This window comes from Camelus ferus, chromosome 17 (assembly GCF_009834535.1).
Source record: "Camelus ferus isolate YT-003-E chromosome 17, BCGSAC_Cfer_1.0, whole genome shotgun sequence".
In the NCBI taxonomy this organism is placed as follows: Eukaryota; Metazoa; Chordata; class Mammalia; order Artiodactyla; family Camelidae; genus Camelus; species Camelus ferus.
The window spans coordinates 9,321,969-9,339,802 of NC_045712.1; the positions used below are offsets into that span (position 1 = coordinate 9,321,969).

The 17,834-nt window shown below is 34.3% G+C and overlaps 1 long non-coding RNA gene across 5 annotated transcripts in view; it reads right to left on the reverse strand.

The window, feature by feature from the left end:
• Positions 1-17,834, reverse strand: part of LOC106729852 — a 659,616-nt gene that overhangs the window by 350,661 nt on the left and 291,121 nt on the right. For all 5 annotated transcript variants that reach the window (XR_001366270.2, XR_004311954.1, XR_004311953.1 and 2 more), the window contains one exon: positions 17,141-17,225. This is a non-coding gene — a long non-coding RNA (uncharacterized LOC106729852). The remainder of the gene's footprint in view (positions 1-17,140; positions 17,226-17,834) is intronic.

The window sequence follows — 17,834 nt, forward strand, 5'->3', positions numbered from 1 at the left end:
CCCTTAGAGTTATCTGCAGTGGGGTTCTTTGGCAGCCTGCAAACAATCAGTTCTCCATTAGTCTTTCACACTTCATAGTTTTAGAATCAGTTGATTGCCTGAATTACTTCATTAAGAATTGCAAATTGGTGATTTTTAAAAATTTTATCATTCACTCTCCATTCTTTTCTTCACCAACCAGTCTTTATTTGGTTACCCTGGATCCATTTCAGAGGGGGAAGGCGGGATAAATGCTTACTCTCCAGTATTCAGAATGAAAAATCAGTTCCTACATCCTCTTAACACAACCAGATCAGTTTTTGAAAAGTACTCTGAATTCTCACACAACAGATTCTTCCAGGAGCCCCAAGTTCCTTTTAGAAAAGAATGGTATTTAGAGACCATAATCTGAGCAGTTTGTGCTCTTGGCAACCAGGTTGTTTCTAGAGCTTTTTAGTGTACAAAAAAACTAGAAAATATTCCTGTTTTAAAATGAGTCATTCTGATATTTCCATTTCAAATAAATGTTGCAAGATTTTTACTTAAGTTCTCTGATTTTTGTATCTGTATCTCTCTCTGCTAAAAATTCAAGTTTTCAACAATATTAGCATAATTATTTATTTATCCTACAATATACATACTACAGTCTCAAAATAATAATACTAATAATAAAGAAGTTTAAAATATTTTGTAGCCCTTACATTTTTTACCTTAGAATATATCCAACTAAGGTTACATGATCAAAACCCTTTTCTAGAATTACCTGATATTTTTTCTCTGAATTGTTAGGTCATAAATGCTTTGCAGAGACTTACTTATTTCAGTTTAACTTTTAGGGCCATTTTTTTTTCATCTTGGCTTTAATTTTATTTTTGTTAAGATAAAAAATTTACATCCAAAGTCAAAACTACTGAACAAAGTATATTCAAAGATATCTCACTTCCATTGCTCTATACTCTTTGCCATTGTTAACCATTTTTATTACTGTTAACTTATATTTAGTGTTTACTGTTACAAATATAAGCAAGGGCACCATATATTTTATCGTATTTTATGCAAATATGTATTTTATGAAAATCAAAGGCATAAAATACATCATACACTTCTCAGCACTCTGCTTTCTTCACTGTGAGGGATACAGAAGTTAGTCATCTGAGTTTTCTTTTGGAAAAGGACTTTTTGATCAGCTGCTGGGAATGGCATAAAGCAAATGGTCTTCAGCTGTCAGCCCCTTCAGGGGTGCTTCAGCCACAGAGAGCCACCTTGACCGCAACCAATGACTGACTGAGGAAGAAGCTGTAAATGCCCAGCCATTTAGGCCCAGTGGGGGACACTCTGACAGACTATTTCCTCCCTAGAGCTTGTGGGATCACCTAGGGTTGTCATTTGGCCTTTCACTCCAATATAACTTCTCCCTCTGCTCAGTCTTCTTCTGCATGATGGGTGTTGATACCAGGGACACTGCCATAAACATCCTGCACATTAAACTCCATCTCAGGGTGTTCTTCTCAAACATGGCTATCAAATCTAGCAGATAAAATTACAGAATGTCCAGCTAAATCTAAACTTAAAATAAACAATGATTTTTTTTTTTAGTATAAGTGTGTCCCCAGCAGTATCTGGAACATATACTTTAAAGAATACAAAACCCACTTAACAAGATATTCTACAGATGACTCTGCACTTGTGTATATATCTTTTCTTCATTTCTTTCTGCTGCTTATTATGAGAATATACTGGTACACATTTGAGTCACAAGTTTTGCTGTTATGTACAATGTCACAATGAATAACCTTATGCATATATTTTTTCAAACTTTTTACCCATGTACTTTAAGGAATATCCTTAGAAAGGGAACTGCCATGTTTACAAAGTAAATGCATATGCAATTTTGTTAATATATTGCCAATTCCCTTCGATAAGGATTACCAGCATGGTATGATGGGAAAGAATGAGAGAAAAACGTTAGCAATGCTTTTCTCCAGATCGGGTGGTTATGGATTAGCCTGATTACAGCCTATCTTGTTTTTTCAATGCACTGCGTATTTTAAATGATTATAGTTGTTTTTAAGTGCATATACAATATAGTTTTAGTTTTAAAACTGAAAAACTCTCCAAAGGAATGAAATTTCATGATTAAGTGAGAAACTAATAGAGGAGTAGAAGCAGGTAGAAGTTGGAAGTATTATTCTCTTAAAACTTGAATAGTGTATGGTAGGAATAATTTTTAAAAAGCATTTGGTAACAGATACCAGGCCCTCTTAAAGTACTTGTATATTTTAGTCTTCTGCTTTTGAAATGCCTTTTAAGAAGATACTCTGAAATATAGATGATTTACAAACAAAGTTGTTCATAGCCCAAGTTTTGGACCCTTAAGTAAAATATCATGCAGTTATAAAAACGAATGCTATTTTTAAATAATTTAATTCAAACTCACTGTGAAAATAACAATGACAACCCAAAGGAAAATCCTCTGGAATTTCATCACCCAATACATGTTTCCATTTTTATGGAGAACCCTTTAATATTTATGCATATACATGCAACTTGTGCAAAGTTACAATAAATTACAACTTGATATTCTACATTTTACAAAACATATCACTATGTTTCTATTTGCTACCGCCTTGATATTTCTTACCTCATTCTGACGCCATTAAGATTATCCTATTTATCAGTGGGTTTGCATCCTTCATCACCTTTCTCCAGGCTCAGATAATCCATATACACAAATTCAATTCACATGCAGAGGACATTTTTGTCTTTGCTTACTTTTATATAAATATGATCATTCTATAGACACTTCTTAATAACTAACTTTTCTCACTCAACATCATACATCATGGACATTGTTGTGGATGACCAGATATAGTTCTAAATCATTCTTTTTTACTAGCTGAATGATATTTCCTAATATGAATGAAACATGCTTTATTTCAACCATTCTCCTATTTATCGGCATTCAGGGTAAATGGGTTTTTGTTTTGCCACTCTATGCTGAAATAAACGTCCTTATACATATTTCTAGACATGAACAATTTGCTTTTGATAGAAAAGTTTCTTAGAAGTGGAGTTGCTAGGTCAAAGGGGATGGACTTCTTAATTTGAAATGCATATTTCCATACAGTACATTTTTAAGGTTTATACCAATAAATATTCCCACCAGTAGCGTATGAGAGTGCCCTGCCTCCACGTACTCACAAGCATTTTAATAAAATTTTTGCCAATCTCATGGGTGAGAAGTAGTATCTCATTGTTACTAATGAAACAAAGCATTCTTTCATGTTTATTGGTCTTTTGAATTTCTCCTTCTATTAACTGCTTATTCATATCCTCTGAACATTTTTCTATTGGGGCTCCTAGCTTTTGCTCAGATAATGAACTTTATATTATTATGGCTAACATTCTTTTCCTGTCATATGTGTTGCAACATTTACCTCCAGTTTCTCATTTGTCTTTTGATTTGGTATTTGGTAGACTTTCACATACCAAAGATACTTTATGGATTTAAATATCTCTTCTTTATGCCTCTGAACTTTTTGTCTTGCTCAAATTGCTTTCCTTTACCCTAAAGTTATCCAAAACATTCACTTAAATTCTCTTAGCAGGTTTTTAGTTGGATTTAAAAAAGCATATAACCTTTTTATTCACCTGGAATTTCTTTGTTTATTGTGTGAGGTGGGGAGTCCAAGAATACTGTTTATCCAGGTGGACAGCCAGTTGTGAAAACACATTTAATAAATAAATAAACCACTCTTTCTCTACTGAATCAAAGTATCATATTTATTATACTTTAATTTTCTAAGTATACTGAGCTATGTCTTTTCCACAGATATATTTCTCTGTTCCTCTGCTAATATCTTAGTATCTTGATTATCAAACTAAAATATAGGTTTTAATTTCTATTAAAATCTAGAAGTTAATAACTCCATATAATTTTTAAAATACAACTGTTAGAATTCTGAACATTTATTATTTTACAGAGATATTAGGATCATTTCACCTTTTTCACTCTCTTTCCAAAAACAATTTAAAAGAACTTTTGTACTTCTAATTGAGATGGTAATTTACTTATATATTAACATATTAATGTTTAGATCCTTGACATTTTTATGATAAATCTTTCGTACAGAATGATATGCCTTTCCTTTCTTGTAGTCTGTTTTTATGTACTTGAACAAGATTGAATAAGAATATTCAATGATTAGAATGATATTTGTGAAGACTTTCAATGACATCAAATAACATTTAATATTAAACCAAATAAAAGTAAAGAAATAAAATTACACGGACAGCATGATGCCAACTGAGTTAAAATGCATAGAAAAAGACTGACAGGAAATATTCTAGAACATTAACAACGTGACATGTCTGCGTGGAAAATCTGTATATGACCTTTATTTACCACGTATAATTTTCCATAGTTTTAAAATTTCTACAGTGGGCTGGACCCAGAGCAATACTCGGGCTAATAAAACGTATATAAATGCTCCTATCTGCCTCCTGAAAGAGGCAGTGACTCAATACTTGAAAACAAGCAGCACCCTTTGCCGTGTGCCAGAGTCCCATTCTGTCACAGAAGGACCTATAAAAACCTTCCATGACAAGGTGTCTGATGGATTCAGTCAAATTACACAGTACCGCTATATGTGTAGAATGTTCCTTTCCTTAGAAAACAGAAATTCTAAAATAAGCATACTAGTTCACTCTTCCAACATAAGCACGATGTTGGAGTTCATGGGAAGTAATGGCAATTAGTGTATCAGGCATTTATAATTCCATTCCAACATATAATAAATGCTTCATGAAGAAATTTTGAAAGCACTTTATCTGAAATCACCAACCAGTCAAAGAATGCACCGGATACAATGCTTAGTTAACTCAAAAGAAATTTCTGTGAAGTCTCTAGGAAGTATTTTGGTGAAGGCTAAACTGTCAATTGAAAATTGTTACCCCTTGAATAAACCTTACCAACATGTTCTTTCTTGTTTCATCTTTCAATATGTGTCCTTTTTGATTCTTCTGAAGTATGAAAATGAAAGACTGAAACATTAGGTAGTCAATAATATGCAGGTTAAAAATTTCCACTACAAAAGTGTTTCCCTAAGTCAGCAGTTTTTTTTTTAACCTTCTTCTCTTAGAAATCACATAACAGCAACAAGAAGACAAAGAAAGTCTGCAAACTCCATTTACAATGAAGCTAAGGTATGGATATAACCTAGAGACATGTATATGACCTGTCAGAAACAGCTTAGACTGAGAAAATGTGAGGAGAATTTTTTTTTAATGAGATTTTTGAAAAGGCCCAGCCACAGGGAATATCAGAAACAGTCAGCAACAACACACTTCCTGGAGGTGAGAGCCTCATCCTGTGCTGAAGAATTAAATTCACTGTTGGCAATAAGGGGTCAGAAAATAATGTAGACAGGACTGGAAACAGAAAAACTCTTTGACTTGGTTCAATTGAGAAAAGCAGATGAGGCGGGCTAGACTAATAATCACATTGACGGCAATATTTTTAGGAATGCTGTATTTACATATTAGTCCCTGTGGTAACAGAGAAGGAGAGAGTTTTCAGGCTGTGAACCTGGAAGACTTCCCCTTCTCTTCCCAGTTCTGAACCCCCTACACCACAACAAATCTCCTGCAAGTAGCCAGCTCACTCAGTGATGAGTAATAAGAAAATTCCAGAACAGTATCAACACAAAGATCTAACTTGAAAGCTGTAGCAAAGAACAGAGAACTGTTAGAAGATTCAAAAAACGTGTTTACCATAAAATATTTGTCATGACGCAGAAAAAAAGTTACAACTAAAAATATCATGGAGTATTCTGAAAATGTGAGGTAGCAACCACCTCTAGAAAGACCACAAAGGAAAATGCAAGAACACCTGCACAAATGCAAGAATTTAGGGAAGACACCGAGGGATAAAAAGAAGATATAAAATGTGATGAGTGTGAATAGAACATAGAATAGAAGTGGAACACAAAAACAAAAATTTGGGATAGACTTCACTTATAGCAAGATGAAGCAGATGTACTTTTCAATATTCCTCCCACTAAGTACAAATAAAAACTATATATAAATACACACACACAGACACACACATATATATGTGTGTGTATATATATACACATATATAAAAAACAATCACAGGAAGACTCTGAAAGTTGAAGAGAAGAAAGCAGACCTATTAGGGACCTTAGGACTCAAGGAATAACACAGTGGTGAGCTTCCTGGCTGATTTTTTGTTTGTTGATTTGTTTGTTTTATCTCATCTATATCAGACTGAATATTGGAAAGCCAGCAACCCAGAAACGCCAAAGGGTGCAGACAAAATAGTACCTAACAAAACCCTGCTCTCTCTAGCCACAGGATCAGGAAAAGGGACAACAAACATTTAAACAATGGCCACTTTACTCCAGTCAAATAACAGGAAAAAACTGTGGCCCTCACCCCAGCCATGACGGCAAAGGCAAGCGAGAGGCAACCCAATGTCCCTGATGGGTTAGTATTACAGAAGAGTCAGGACTTTCACCCCTTTTAGGCAACAATGATGCTTCTCTCTACCTTGTGGTATCAGTGGAGGTCACACAGAGAGAAATAACAAGGTACCCTCTGAACCAGGATTTTACCATCAAAAGTCTAGTGAGGAACTTGAAATCCTACTACCACTTAGCAGCAATGAGAAGCTCTCCCCACCCTGAATGTCAATAGACAAAGAGAGGAACCTGGACTTCTACCCCCGATCCCCAGCAGTAATGAGGCATCTCTCACTCCCTTATTGGAATGGAGCCACAAAAGACCAGACAAAAGACAGGTTTAAAAAAGATCCAGTCACCTAATACTTCAAATGTCTAGGTTTCAATAAAAATAAATCACTCATTGTACCACGAACAAGAAAAATCTTATCTTAAATGGAAAAGGGCAATCAATAAACACAATACTGGGGTAACAGCAGTGCTAGAATTATCTGGCAAAGATTTTAAAGCAGTCATCATAAAAATGCTTCAATAAGCAATTATTAACACAGAAGAAACAATTCTAAAAAGTAGAAAGTCTCAGCAAAACTGAAAGAAACAAAAGATACAGAGAAGGCTCAAATAAAAACATCTGAACTTGAAAGGATAACAACTGAAAAAAAAAATTAAATAACTCACTGGATAGGCTCAAAAGAAGAATGAAAGGAAAAGAGGAATTAGTGAACTTGAAGATACAGCAAGAGAAACTAACTGGTCTGAAAAATGACTGGAAAAAAGAATAGAGCTAAAGGACTTGAGGGACTATTACAAAAGAACTAGCCTGTTTGACATCAGAAACTCGTAAGGATAAGAGAAAGAGAGTGGGGCTGAAGAGATACTCAAAGAAATAATGAACCAAGTTCCCAGTTTGATAAAAGACATGAAACTTAAAGAAGCTTAGTAAAAGTCCAAAGGATAAATCCAAAGAAATACACACCAAGACATATCATAGTCAAACTTGTAAAATCAAAAACAAAGAAAAGAACTGAAGGCAGCAAGAAAGAAACAATACCTTACTTGTAGGAGATAAATAGTTCAAATGCAGGGATTCATCACCAGAAACTGAGGCCAGAAAAATGCGGCACAACATTTTCAAGAACTGAAAGAAGAGAACTGTTAATCCAGAATTCTATAAAACTATCCAGTGAAAATATCCCCAGGAATAAAGAGGAAACCCAAAAGGTATGCACACCAAACAAGGCAAAAATTGGTAGAACTAAAGTAAGAAATATTTATATCCAAAAAGAAGATGTGTTATATTTATACAATGGAATACTACTCAGCCATAAAAACTGACAACATAACGCCATTTGCAGCAACATGGATGCTCCTGGAGAATGTCATTCTAAGTGAAATAAGCCAGAAAGAGAAAGAAAACTACCATATGAGATCACTCATATGTGGAATCTAAAAAAAAACCAAAACAAAACAAACAAACAAATCATAAATACAAAACAGAAACAGGCTCATAGACATAAAACACAAACTTGTGGTTGCCAAGGGGGCGGGGAGTGAGAAGGGATAGACTGGGATTTCAAAATGTAGAATAGATAAACAAGATTATACTGTATAGCACAGGGAAATATATACAAGATCTTATGGTAGCTCAGAGAAAAAAATGTGACAATGAATATATATATGTTCATGTATAACTGAAAAATTATGCTCTACACTGGAATTTGACACAATGTTGTAAAATGTTTATAAATCAATAAAAATGTTTAAAAAATACATAAATGTTTATATCCAAAATTAACAGTTTGATATTTCAACAGCTCCCTCTTTCTCTCAACGATTGATAGACTAGACAGAAAATCAGCAAGGATATAGAATAAAATAACAACACTATCAACCAACAAGATCTAGTTCACATTTGTTGAACACTCCATCCATTAACAGCAGAATACATAGTCTTTTCAAGAGCCCATGAAATACATGCATTTACCAAAACAGGCCAAGTATTTCTCATGAAACAAATGTTAACAAATTAAAAAAAAAAAAGTTAAACCACTATGTTTCCTGACTACAATGAAGTCAAAATAGAAATAAATAATAGGTAACAGGAAAGTCTCAAAACACGTGGGAAACTAAAACCATACTCCTTTGACAAAATCCAATAACCATCATGATAAAAACTCAGCAAAATAGCAATGGAGTGTTAAAGGAAGTATTAAAACAACTTCCTCAATTTGATAAAGAACATCTACAAAATCAATGAAGACTGTAGCAAAACAATCTGAGTGCATTACAGATGTATAAAGCAACTCACTGAAGGAGTCAGGCAGAAGGTCCTGATCTAGGTGACTGTAACTGAGTAAATTTTTTCATCTGAAAAACTATATTCCTGTTGATAAAGTTATTTCCTACAGGGGTACTGGTTAGTAACTCTCATAACTTATCAATTCTTACTGGAATTAATAATAAAGTAAATGAATGGCAAATGGTAGGATTCAAGTTTCTCACTATTGTAGGGTGACTTTAGAGATAAGGAAGGGGAGGAGGCTCTACTGATATATGTGGTAATGAATTAGAGGTGGACACATTACTATGAATGCATGTTTAGTCTAATATAGATACAGTGGTTACATACAGAAATATTCATTACTATGAATTCATGTTTAGTCTAATATGGATACAAATAGTTACATATAGAAAAATTTCAGGTATGTATACATACAGGCATTAGTATATACACAAATATTTCCTTGGTCTGTCAGCTAGAAAAAAATACCCCCGTAGCAATGAGCCCACCTAGTTCCCAGATCTTGGTTTTTAATACCATTCTCCGGTAAAAGGAACAAGGGATCCTTGGAGAAGTGGCTCATTCTAGAACTCTGATGGAAAACATGTAAGATGAGCTTGGAGCAACTTGAAATGCCAGAAAGTAAGTAAGTGTTAAAACAAGCAAACAAAACAAAAGGAACCAGGATGATGGAAGTTATGTCAAATGGATACGAGAGGTAATTGAAAGAGCCCAATGGCCAGAGCATCAAAATCAAGTCAGAATGAGACTGTAGCCCAAAAAATAACATGAATACCTTGAGTCCACACTGTTATAAGTCAGTCACTGAATATGTAAATAAATAAACACACAAATAAGGGAAAAAAGACAGAGCTCCCATGCAGAATTCACAATAGTTTGTGCAGATACTTGGCCTTCAAGGAGGTGGCAATAACTTCCCATTTCTTGTGTACGGGCTGTGCATAGTGATTTCCTTCCTAATGATACAGTATAATAAAGGAGTAAAAAAGACTGACTTTATAGTCAAGAAAACTAACAATTGCTACCTCAGCCAGGTGCTCAAGGTCAACATCTACCTGTTGATCGTATGTACCCTTGACAATGATGTGGTAAAAATGACACCTTTACCTCTGTGATCTTCTTCCCCAAAACCCACAACCACAGTCCAATCTAAGAAAAGTATCAGATACATTCTAGTTGTGGAATATTCTATAAAATACTTGACCAGCCTTCTTTAAAACTGTCAAAGTCATCAAAAACAAGGAAATCCTGAGAAATTGTCCCACTCAAGAGAAGCCTAAGGAGACATAAGGACTAAATGTGGTATCCAAGATCAGATTCTGGAATAGAAAAGTGGCATTAGGTATAAGCTAAGGAAATATTAATAAAGTATAGACTTCCAGTTACTAACAATGTATCAAATTTATTCCTAATGAATGTTACTGATAATGAGAAAAACTGGGCATATGGTATACGGAAACTCTCTGTAGTATCTTTGCAATTTTCCCATAAATTTGAAACTGTCTTAAAATAGAAAGTTTATCTAAGAAATTGCTTTAAGGGGAAAATAATCAAACAATACAATTTTAAAAATGAGTGAAAGACATAAACAGAGATTATAATGAAAAGGATATACAAATGGCAAATAAGCACATGAAAAAATGTTTGATCTCATCTATTAGGGAAATGCAAAATAAAATAACAATTAGACATAACTACACACCTCTTAGAATGGCTACAATAAAAAATATTGATAACATCCAGTGCTGGGGAGGATACAGAGAAACTGGGTCTCTCAGATATTACTAGTGGGAATGTGAAATGTTACAGCCCTCCTGGGAAATGGGTCTCTCTGCATTATTTCTTACAGTTGCCTGTGAATTTACAATTATCTCAAAATGAAAAGTTTAATATACAACAACAACAAAAAACCCTCCAAAATGACCAGTGAGATGAGTATAAAACTGGAAGGAATACAAGAGAAAATCAGCCACTGTGGAAAGCATGGTAGGAGATACAGAGCATAGAGGTAGAAAACACATTAAGACTAGGACAAAATGAAGTTTAGTTAAAACCAAAAAAGCTACAGGATGTAGGGAAAGGAGATGCAACATCTATATTGTTAGAGTCCTCCAAAGAAGATCAGAATAAGGGGAAATTAACATACTTCAAGATTTGATGCAAAAAAAAAAGTCCTGGATAGAATATGACCTGAATCTTCTTAAAGGAAGATTATAACACGAACCACAGAAAACTGGCCAGAAAGTCAACACCAAAACACATCTTTGTAAATTTTTTTAATTTTAGAGCTAGAATTTAAAAAGCGAATCTTTGGGGATAGTAAGACAAAAAAGGTCAAGCTGTTAGTTAATGGGAGTAGAAATAAAGTTGACCTCAAATTTATTCGTGTTGACATTTTTAACCAGAAGAGGGATTAGCAGCATCTACAAAATACTCAAGGACATAAAGAGCGATTCCAAGACTGTATATCCCGCCAAGAACAAGGCTGTTAAAACAGACACACATAATATACACAGTTTTGAATACTAAGGAACATGGAGACGATGTTTCCCAGAAGCCCTTCTTGATGAAACTAGCAGAGGACAAACTTCCTCTAAAAAGAGATAATTAAGGAACTATGGTAAAGAGGCACTAGTCGGCCCTGAATAGATCTAACTGTAGAAATAAAATGTAAATGAAAACAGAAATTAATCATAAACATGTATGCTCTGCATAATAGGAATGATAGAAATAATAAGCATTAGGAAGGAAAGGAGGAGGGAGGACTGAGATACTGAGATAAGACCTCAAGAAAATGGAAAACATTTTCACGGATTTTAAAACCCAGAGTCAAACTAAATAGAAAAAATGTTAGCAGTATAATTTGCAGCTCATAATGGCCTGTGTAAAACAAGAAAATATTAAAATCTCAAAAAATATACCAGACTAGGTCACAGATAAATCTCTCTCTCACACATACACACGTGCATATAATGCAATAATGCAATAGACACTCTCAAACATGCTAGTGTCCATTTCACTGACCCCCAATTGGACAATTTCCTTTAATTGAAAATTAGAATGACTCTTTGAAAAGCAATGTATCAAATATTTAAAAAAAAAACTTGTACTACGACCTTCAAATGTTTATACAAAAAGAAAATATCTACACCCAGTAACTTCTTTTGGTTCTCTATAAAAAGATAATTCTAAACTTAGAAAAGGGCATATAAGAACACTGTAATTTATGAAATAGTAACTGTGCACTAAATATTTTAATCCTAATACCTCTGTGGTATTACAGTACATACCAGATACACAAAAAGATACATAACAATACAGAAATGCTTATACAATAATGTTAAGAGACAAAGCAGGAATATATCAAACATATACAGATATATTCTATTCTTTCTCCTGCATAAAAACATTTAGCAAAGGCACATGTAGTACTAAAACTCTGGAATATGTTTCCCAAAAACTTTGCCAAGTAATTTCTTTTATTTCTTTATTTTTTATTTTTAAGGGTTATTAGCTTTATTAGTCTTTTTAAACAATAAACTTTGGGTTTTGTTATTCTTTCTGTTACATTAATTTCTGTTATATATTTTTCTTTTATTCTTCTTTGATTTAACTTTTTTACTGAAGTATAGTTAGTTACAATGTGTCAATTGCTGAGTAATTTCTTTTAAAACACAGCTAGAGAAATAAGTAGGAGGAGGGGAAAGGAAAAACAGAGAGAGAAAGATGAAATTTGGAAAAACATATCTAGGGGACTTTATTTTTTTTTGTTTTTTTTTTTTTTAATTATTGTTCTATAGCAGAAGTAGCAAACTGGCTTCAATTTCACCATGTGGCCCACTAGTCAATTTTCATTGGCATTCTGTAATTAACATATGCTTCTCTATTTCTCCCTTTCCTACTCTTCTTTTCCTTTCAATTTATTATTTTATTCTTTCAATCCTCTTTTCCTCTACTGTGGTCTACACTTTAGCTCATATGCCTGATAGACCACTATGTTAGAATTACCTGGAGTGCAACCAACACCCAGAGAGATGCCTAGGCTCTGCCCCGGACCTGAGGTATCAATATTATTGGAGGTGGTCCAGGAATCTGCATCTAACATGTTTTGTGGGGGATTACTGCTCAGACTACACTTTGAAAACGACTCTTCAATACAGTTTTTTTCTTTTTATAACCAAGTTCAGGGACTTCAAACAATAATACCACATCAGTATTTTTTCCTATTCCTTACTTCAACCAGACTAGCTCTCTGCCTTTATCTGTTTCACACTTAGTGTTCCATGAAATTTTTCATTTAATAAAATGTTCTGCTTCTCAAGGAAAAGGCCTGAAAAACTATCGGTAAGGTTCTACCACAGACCTCTTAAACTGATTTGCCATATCCACAGTCCACAGAAATAGAAGGTCAAAGATAGACATGTTAAGGGCTTTAGTAAAGGAAAGAAAAGCAAATCATCTGCTCCCTCCTAGTTTTCTGAAATGTAGGACTGATTCCTGTTGAGAAATCCAAACATCACAGACTTTATTTCTTAGATCAATTAATTTCTTCTGTTTGATTTTAAACTTGATCTGTTAGGTCAACTGATTGCTAACTCCTCTAATGTTTGACACAAAAGAAAATCCAAACATCTACTCATCCTCCAAGAGTCAATTCAAATATTATATCCCCAAGTGAAGATTCACTAACTTCTTCAGTCATATTTAAAGAATCCTTCCTTTTTTTGCTACTGTACTTCACAGGCATTTAACACAGAATTGTAAATGATGGTTTACATAGCTATCTCCCCTTAGACAACGGGCAAGGTGTAAACATTCATCTTGGGAAATCCTGGCATAATAGGTACATTAAAATGATTGCATAAATCTAATTACAGAGTAAGAGATTCAGTCCTCTGCTCTAGATATAATTCAATAGTCCCTTCAGAACATATTAGGAAAGTGTTACCCATTTAAAATTTGTCTTCTATTTTTGGATTTATTTTCTTGCTTTTTGATCTTCATTTGTGGTGAAAATGTTAGGAGAATGATGTTGTCTGCTGCCGAGTTCATGTTGAAAAAGGCACTATATTGAGGTGCAGTTTGAAACGTGACAGCATATGTAAATGTGTTGGTGATGCTAAAAATATATGGATAAATGATGCATGACATCCACAGAGTATGCACAACTTTGTATTTATATAGTACCTACATGTAGACATTAGGATTCTATTTATGCATTTGCCAAGAAAGGGAAAAGTGTCTACATATGTCTCGTAAATATGGATCCGGGCTCATGCCCAATGCAGATGCTGCAGAGAGACGAGAGTGGGGAAAGGGGCGTGCTGCTCTGGGAGCAGCCTGTCTGTCAGATCATTTCCCCAGAATAGGTTTCTGGAAACATGAACAGAGATGATGGCCTGTAGACAACGGAAATTTATCCAAAGAGGATGAAAATTTTCTTCCATAGTGTTTCAGTCTTGCACATGATTTCTTATAATTCTTTGAAACTTGGTAATCTAGAAATGTCCCATGTGGTTGGTTTTAGTTAAAAGAACCCAAGCATCCTCGTTTCCCAAGTATGTAGACATGGGAGTTCTGCCTATTCCTTGTTTATAATCAGGATAGTGACTTGTAAGGAGACAAAGATTTTCCAAGAAAGAATGATGATATCGCTAGTGCATTATGCGTTTAAGACTTTTGCCCTTAGTCAGAAAAACCAGGTTTAGACTCTCAGTTTCAGCACTTAGTGTCTCTGTGACCTTGGGCCTGTGAGCCTGAGTCTTCTTATCTATAATAGGGGCATGATTAAGTACCCACCTCAGAGTGGAGTTTTTAAAACTCAAATGATGTAATGCTGGTAAAATGATGAGCACAATGACAGAACATTTTAAAATGTGAAACACTGTAGCTATTCATTATTTTATCTTCTACTAATCTTTCTCTTTGAAGAAAATAGGGTTTACTTCTTCATTTAGAATGACATTAGACTAAATTGTCACCCTGAAATATGAATGTATAATTTCAACAAAGTTTAGAACACACAGGTTTTCCCCCAAATCCGAATTTTTTTTCCACTTATATTTTTAAGTTTTATCATGTCTTACTCTGAAAAGATCTGGATTGTTTTATTCCATTCAAAACTTCCATGAGTAAGAGTTCGTCTTTTGACACTCAAAAAGTTACATCAAATTCCAGGTCTGCCATCCTACTCTGCTTTAAATCTTCCTTTCAAATGAGTCTGGGAAATGTGCTAGATGCGCCATTGCTGGTGGGGGCGGTAGAGTAGAGTGCATTTGGTCTGGTGAAGTGAAGGAGTTTCTATAATCCCCCTCCTTCCCTCCACAGCCTCAGTTTAAAGTAACATAACTGTCATTTTTACAACAGGAAACATGACTTACTTCTGTGGTATTGGCTTTTACTGCAAAAGAATTAACATCCATGACCACTTGATTAGCATTGTTTCCAAGAAGGTCTTGTCCTTATTGTATACTTAAGTCATAATGTTCAATGATGCAGAGTCCATGTCTTGAATTTGGAAAACTTGGCTTTTTACAGAGTCTAATCCGCATGAGGGACAAGAATGAAACACAATGGTGTGGGTAGAGGAGGGATCTCTTACTCTTCTCTTTTCTATTTATTCTTTGACTTGGATTTTTCTGTCACCCTCTCCCCTCCCTCCCTTCCTCTCTAATCCTCTTGTTGATTTCTTACATTGACGATGACATAAGCCGAATATAGTGCAGGAAATGAAGGCTCAGACATTAAACAGCAAATACACTGATGGAATTCTGTTTCATTTACTGGCTCAAATTCCACAGAGGAAAGTTTGATCTTTATAGTAAAAATATTTCAGCACAATACCATTCAAGGGTGAATCCCACAGTGCCAATTCACCACCTCCTCAACCTACCTGACAGCAGATCTCTAGTCTTCTAACTCCAGAGTGATTTACCAATATAGAAGTAGGTATATGCTGAACTAGTACATTATAAGGTCTGATATACCACAATCATTATTCTCTCTCAAAGAATTTTCTCTAAATATTACAAGAAATATATTCTTATTAAGTATACAAAAGCAGTATCTTTATATCAAAATTAGTGATAAACAAGTAATCTAATTATTTTAAACAAATAAATGGATATTCTTAAATGGGGTGGCTTAACTTACAGAACAGACAAAAGGCTCACTGTAGTTTTAAATAATAGCAATACAATTTTAATAAGGTTGCATTTTTTTTATTAGGTACATTTAAACTCTCCTTCTGATCTCTCATACTCAGCAGTTAAGCAGCTTTATTTGTGGAGCTTCTGTAACCACCTCATTTAACATTAGGTATATCTTTTACTTTAATTAAAGCATTCCTCTCCTTCAGTAATAGTCAATTGTTTTCAGTTCACCCATTATGTATAATTGTTTTCTTTGATCCATTCAAAACCTGGCTATTTTTCATGGCTAATTAAATCAACACTTGACCACTGCATTTAATGCTTAACTCAGTTTTATTTCTAATCTTGCATACCTGGGCTTCTGCACATAATATGCCTCAAAAAGATTGCGCACATTATATTAAGTTGCATACCGCCTGCAACTCATCCCTGGAAGTAGAGGCAAAGTGTATATTTCAGCAATTCCAGCAGAGGGCAGTCAAGCAAGAATAATCACTTTTGCAAGAGGAAAAATTGATGATGATGTTTCCTGATATTTTTTCAAATCAAATTAACATCAGGGTATGTGTGTGTGAGTGTATATGTGTGTTGGGGGTTGGGGGTGCGTGGAGAAAAAATGTATCCTTGGCGAGCCAACTCATTTCTCACTTAACCTCTTTCTCAGCTGAATAAGAGCCACTGTGTGCACAAGATAAGAGACAAGATATTTTCAAAACACTCCTAGTATTAAAACCAAAGCCATAAATTCTGTTGCGACAACTGACATTTTTATCACTCTACTTTGGCGTCTTTTACATTTTGTGGATTTTAAGACTAAGTTCACATCACTGAAGAAAGTAATCAAACTTTTGAAGAACATGATTCCTGGCCCAGAAATTATTGAAATAAACACATTTTATTTTAAAAGTAATAAGAGAAACAAGAGGAAGCTGGATTCAGCTTTCAGAAGAAAAAAATTAGAAGATATATTCTCTAGCAAGAGGTGGGATTTCTCACCCACAAATTACTCACAACAAGATTAACAACTCCTACCTGCCATCCTTGGTAGGTTTGTTCTCAATTACTTAACATCTATTTCTTTTCAAGGAGATCTTCCACCACCAATTAGAAACACTGAACCAGCAATCATCTGGCTAGGGATGTGGAAGTTCAGTTCCTTTTACTCTCAGACCCAATGAGACCAATAAACATTTAATAATCTCCTCTCGAAGAGGAAAAGGTCTTACTTTGTTGCTTCTGCCAATTTCCACAGTGTAAATACTCCAGCCTGGTCACCTCTGAGCTGCCAACATGAAGTCACTGAACACCAAGCTGGTAAGAGATGCAGGGAAGCACACTGTTAGATCACATCTCCAACCTACAGACACAGTAGATGTAAATAACTTCAATAACAAAGAAAATAGTAAAATGTAGTAAAATAATTAGGAAGTGATGAGTTTTGAGTATTTCTTACCTTTGTTTATAATTTATTTAATTATAAGTTTATACAATTTAATCTTTGATAATGGCTATGTTTAATAACTAGCTCACAAAATTACTGAAAATTTAACAGTCAGCTCTTGGGAGCTGATATGAACTGATCAGATCTGTCTGGTTCTTAGACCAAGAGAAGCAAGACAAGAAAACACAAGGCTGTCAAAAATGAGAATCAGTGTCCTTTTCACTTAGAGCATTTCATCATCCCTTACACCCAAGTTCTCTAGGCATGGAAAATCCTATCCCCTTAATGGATTATACCCTAACTTTTAAATTTAACTTTTTTTCCTACTAGAAGCATATTTTCATATTTAATAATTTATAGGCCACCTTCATGGTTTTTTCTGCCAGGCTATGAATGTAGGTTGTTACTTGACTCAAAAAAAAAAAAAGAAAGAAAGAAAAAAGAAAGAAAGAAAAAAAAAAAAACCTCTCAACTTTTAA